Consider the following 6,198-nt stretch of genomic DNA (forward strand, 5'->3'; position numbering starts at 1 on the left):
CAACAGAAAACAGATACAGCCTATACCATGTATGGGGAGAGGACCCCAAATAAACAGCAGTTATTTTTTTGAAAGGCGGGCCCCTGGAAGTACAGGCTTCCCTTGCTAAGCAAGTGTTCTAGGAACCTATCAGTATCAGTGCACCAGCTAGAGTAGTTGTGAGAAGCTGCATTAGGCTTTGATGAAATTTTTTTTTTTTTTTGAATTTTTCAACTCATTTGCTTTTTTCGTGGTGGGTGATTTATAAGTGCAACTTCCCACATCGTGCTGAGTGTTCAGCAGCAGTTTTTGACCAAAAATGACATGACCCCACGTTCCACCCTCCCTATTCACCTGATCTCACCTGAGTGACTTTTTTTGTTTCCCCGATGAAAAAAGTCCTCAAAGGGAAACGTTTTGCTGATGTGTAAGAGGTGAAACAAAAAACGACAGAAGTACTAAAAGGCATCGCAACTGATGGGTTTAAAAACTGTGTTTTTTTGTTTTTTTTTTTTTTGAGTTGGAGTCTCACTCTGTCGCCCAGACTGGAGTGCAGTGGCCGCTCCCGGCCACCGCAGACTCGACCTGCTGGGCTCCGGCGATCCTTCCGCCTCAGCCTTCCAAGTAGCCGGAATTACAGGCATGCGCTACCACGCCCGGCTGATTTTTTTTTTTATTTATTGTAGAGATGAGGTCTCACTGCCCAGGTGGGTCTCGAACCCGCGGGCTCAGGCAATCCACTCACCTCAGCCTCCCAAAGGCACAGGATTACAGGCTGAGCCACCGAGCCCGGCCCAAAAACTGTTTTGAGCAGCGGAAACAGCACCTTGGTAGGTATATTGCATCAGAAGAAGAGTACTTTGAAGGTGACTGAAGTTTAAACATGTAAGAATACATAATTTTTCAAATAAATTCCAGGTTTTGGGGGGTCCCCCTCATACTTTTAACTATTAATATTTCAAGATACAGACTTATGGGCACAGAATGTGCATCTGAAAATGTCACCACTTAGACAACTGTCAGATGTTACTGGAAGACTTAGTATTTTAAGTAGTCTTTTTAGTTTTGAGCAGGACAAACTCACAAAAACAAACTGCTGACCTAATATCTAAGATTTAAAAGAGGAGGGAAAGTCTAACTGTTGATATTATGTTTAGTGTTCTTTTTTCTGTTGGGCATATGAGAAAATTCTCTGTCTTTTTTCTGGATAAACTCTCCCTAACCCTCAATTTAATAGACTATACTTTTGCAAATTGAAATGAAACAGCCTTTAAATAGTAATTTAGTCTCCTTGAGATTTCACAATTGAGAAATCAGGAAATACTTTCCTGAATCTTTTTGCTCTTTTTTATGTTAATTGTACATGGTCAATAATTATCTGTCCTCTTTTTTACTAGGACATGATTAGACAAATTGATTGTTCAACCAAGACCAGTATTGTGTCATATTGAGAATAAATCTTATTTCATCAGTTCTGACAAGCCCACCTTGAAGGAACCAAGGTTGCATTTCATAGGTGAAACTTATGCCCATAAAACAATCCCAGAAAATTATTCTGATTTGCATTCAAGAGCTTATAGGCTTATAAACACCATCACTTCTTGGCAGACCAGAAACATCATTGTATTTTTAGGGACACTGAGTAGAAAAGAATATACCCAAACTGATACAGGTGAATTTTGTTGAAATTAATATCTTGGGTTTGGTTTCTCAGCCTCTGACTGAAACAGTCAAAAAAATTTTTTTTTAAATCAGAAATAATAAATGCTATTAAAAATGCAATTTTTGGACACTTTATGAAATTTTCACAAAAGTTGATTTTCTGGCCTGAGCAAGTGTTCAACACTATGGTGCTAGACGTGCTGACCTTAACAAGGAGATTAATTAGCACTTTGTGCTACACTCATGTGTCAAGATAAAATGAGCCCGGCCTTCTGTTGTTTTCAAACATAATCTTTGGGGATTTGTTGTTGTCTATATATTTATAAGCTTAAGTGAATTGGAAAATATTTTCTGCCCACTGATGGAACAAGTTTTTGATATCTGGACTGGTGGTTTTGGTATTTTGCCCTTGGCACCAAGTTTAGCATTCTGTATTTCCCTCATTAATAAGCTAAATAAATCTTTGACACATGTTTATTCTACATTTGTATTAGTCATGTTTTCAACTTTTTGAAAATGATACATTATCAAAAATAAAATGAAATTCAGTTTAGTTTTCACAACTAGCTTCTTATAATTTTACCGTTATTGATCATTTTTAACTTTGGAATTTTACTCCAACATAATGATTGTTTCACTTTTCTTTGTAAACCATTAATTTTTAAAATCTTAAAGGAAATACTGTTATAATTTGTTGATTATCTTGCTCTTGGTCTAGAAATTTCTGTAATGTTAAATGGGAAGAAAAAGTTATATTTCTCTAAATCAACTGGTTAATCATTACTCTGTTTGAACATAAAAACCACCAGATCTATTTCTTGATTATTTTTTATTTCCTTACTTGACTTAAACTTTCCACAGTATTTTCCATTTGCTAACTCTGATATCTGCATTTTTACATTGCAGAAACCCCAGAAAGTATGCTTTTTGAGTATTATGTTCTACTATTTAGTAGTAACTATAATTGGGGGAGAACTGTTAATAGAAGAAAGGGAGTAAATATCAGTGATTAAGTGTAGGATGTGGTGAATGGGAGCTATAGGTATAGTATTAGCAGTGAGAGGAGATTTTTATTTTAAAGATGTGGGGTACAATTCAGGGTTTGGTATGCAAGTGGTCATTGAACAGGTAAAGTTTAGGTCTCACTTTGGTCCCCACTTCACTTGCTTTGAGATCAGGTACCTTATTGATGAAGTGTGCCCTCCCCTGGCAGTTTCCCATTGCTACCAATCCCTTTCTTTTTTTTCTTGGAGTTGGAGTCTCACTCTGCCGCCCAGACTGGAGTGCAGTGGCCGCTTCCGGCCACCACAGCCTCCACCTGCTGGGCTCTGGCGATCCTTCTGCCTCAGCCTTCCTAGTAGCAGGAATTACAGGCATGCGCTACCATGCCCAGCTGATTTTTGATTTACTGTAGAGATGAGGTCTCGCCAAGTTGTCCAGGCGGGTCTTGAACCCGCGGGCTCAGGCAATCCACTCACCTCAGCCTCCCAAAGCGCGGGATTACATGCTGAGCCACCGAGCCCGGACCAATCCCTTTCTTACAGTATTGTGATAATTGTTCAGGGTCCACTTATGAGTGAGAACATGTGGTACTCAGTTCTTTGTTTCTGTGATAGATCACTGAGTATTATAGACTCTAAGCCCATCCAAGTTGCTGTGAGATTTTTTAAAAAATTATTTTTCATGGGGCAAATTAACCACTTTTAGCAAGTTGTGCATGCAAAAAAAAGCAATTAAATATATATCTATGTCACTTTACCTTTGGATTTCTTATAGAATGTCTTTAAATTTTGATGGATACATTAAAACCAGTTACAGCATTTTAAATAACTTGAATACCAAGACCAAATTTTGTCAAATAATATAATAATAATTCTTGCCTCTCTTATTTTGTAGAGAGCTTTTATAAGATGGATAGAATAATTGGTTTTGGTTAGTCAATAAATCTTCTCAACCATCAATTTTCACCAGTGAGTCTTATAATCCAATCTACAGTTTAAGTAACTGCTATGGCATTAGCCTAATTGCTTAGCCAGGAAGCTCTCCCTAATCAGTTACTGACAAACAAAAACAACAGGATATAACTCCTTATTTTTATTTCAAAAATAGTAATTAGATTCGCCAAAGGACGGACTAATTTCCTTTATTATATGACCAATGGAAATGCTGAGATCCTGTTACAGATTACATCGAACTAGTCTTTTCTAGGTATATAGAGTTAAATAAAAAACTGCCATTCAATTAAAACGACATTTTTCTAAAATTCAGAACCATTATGTTTATTAAGGGATATCCTGATTCATTCCTCTTACCTGAAGTCACATGGCAATATATTTGGTTGATGTTCTATTTGGAAATACTTCAGAGTTTCAGTTCCTGCCTTGGATATTGGCCAATTAAATGATTAATACGGAGGAATGTCTATCCAGAATTTCCTGGGAAACACGGGAGAAGAAAGTAGACTATGTGTATATCTTTTTTCTACATATGTATTTTTTAATTGAATTAATTAATTAATTTGTTTATTTAGAGTTGGAGTCTCACTCTGTCACCCAGGCTAGAGTGCAGTGGCATGCTAACAGCCACCACAACCTCCACTTGCTGGGTTTAGGTGATCCTTCTGCCTCAGCCTTCCAAATAGCTGGAACTACAGGCACATGCTACCATGACCGGCTTATTTTTTGACTTACTGTAGAGATGGGGGTCTCACCAAGTTGCCCAGGTTGGTCTTGAACCCTTGGGCTCAGACAATCCTCTCACCCCAGCCTTCCAAAATGCTGGGATTACAGGCTGAGCCACCATGCCCGGCCTACATATGTATTTTTGTATTTAATATACTCCCAATTATGTTAAGAGCCAACATTTTCATCATTATAAAAGCTTATTTTTCCTGTCTGTATAGCTTTTCTCAGAATAGTAGTGTCTAAGAGCCTGGACATGGTTGAAATTCTATTCTATTTCTAGAATAATCAATGTGAAGTAACACATGAGGAATTAGTTTGGTTTTGGATGTGTCATAGTATTATAATTTAGAACTCTTTAGAGAGGTAAGGAGTGATATGCTATAGTTGTAGGGTAGAAAATTTGCTTATTATTATACAGATGTATGGAGAATGTGTGTAATTTTTATTCATAACTAATACAATTTTCTTGAGCCCTCAGTTCACTCAGTGGGGATAATTGAAGTAGGAATCATAATTTTGATTTGCCAGTTCCAAGTATATCAATTTCTTACAGTTTAAACAGTTTCTCTCTAGTTTAAGCAATTTGATTGGATAAACACTTAGACAATTCAAAGTTCAACTCTTTGTTAGGACTCTTTACCACAGTATTTTATCCTGCGCCCACCTCCTTTATAAGAGAGCATCTTGATGGAAAGTATAAGATCCTCACTGGAGGGATGAGTGTCTCGTGAAGATCTCTGTGCTGGTCTGGCTCATGGATTTGCAACTGTTCATGTCCATTAACTTGTGGTCAGTCTGGTTCAGTTCTTGAGTGTTTTGGTGATGTTCATGAGTGAAATCTATGGCCAGAAAATTGTGGTTCGTTTTTCCATAACTACATCCTATCTTGATCCTAGTTGGCACTACAGATCCCAAATTTGTTCTGGATGTGTCTCCCACTTGCTCCCAGGTTTAGGTGCCCACGTGGAATTCCTTGGTTACAGGAGGACTTTGACATACTTGTTGTAACCACACTGTCTGAGCACCCAGCTAATCTTTGAAATACCGGTAGTGCCCTCTTGAAGTAGGTAGAAACTTCTGGATCCTTTTCATGCCATGTGCAGGCTTTGGGGAGCCACAAAGACTGCCTGAGGTGTCACTGTTTAACCACCTCCCTCCACTCCCTCACCATTGTTATAACCCTTACTCACCCCCCCGCATCCCATCAGTATGAGGCTGACTCATGGTAACCTATTACCAGGGTCCCAAGTGGGAGATGTGCCAAAATTTTTCAGTTTTGGACTCTCCTTTCAATCTAACTATTAATCTACTCTCTCATTATTTTAACCCTGAGGGTGAAGGCAGAACATAGCATACATCTGAAGGGCTGTTTTCTTTGCCTCTTTTTCTTCCCACTATTACCTCTCCAACGAGGGAATGGCTTTCTGCTCCTTATTCCTCTTTGAAAGAACTGCTAGGCTGGGTTTGGTGGCTCAACCCATAATCCCAGCACTTTGGGAGGCCGAGGTGAGTGGATTGCCTGAGCCCGCGGGTTCGAGACCCGCCTGGGCAACTTGATGAGACCTCATCTCTACAACAAATAAAAAAAAAAAAAAAATTAGCCGGGCGTGGTAGCGCGCACCTGTAGTTCCAGCTACTCGGAAGGCTGAGGCGGAAGGATCGCTGGAGCCCAGCAGGTCGAGGCTGCGGTGGCCGGGAGCAGCCACTGCACTCCAGTCTGGGCGACAGAGTGAGACTCCAACTCAAAAAAAAAAGAAAGAACTGCTAATGTGAGATTATGATGTGAGATTATCATTCTCACAGTCTATAAGAAAGCCCTGCCATCCGTTTTGCTTGACATTGTTTTTAATATGTTAATGGGAGATAAAGTTAT

This window comes from Carlito syrichta, unplaced genomic scaffold, assembly GCF_000164805.1.
Source record: "Carlito syrichta isolate Samal-C Ts95f unplaced genomic scaffold, Tarsius_syrichta-2.0.1 Scaffold304334, whole genome shotgun sequence".
NCBI classification, from domain to species: domain Eukaryota; kingdom Metazoa; phylum Chordata; class Mammalia; order Primates; family Tarsiidae; genus Carlito; species Carlito syrichta.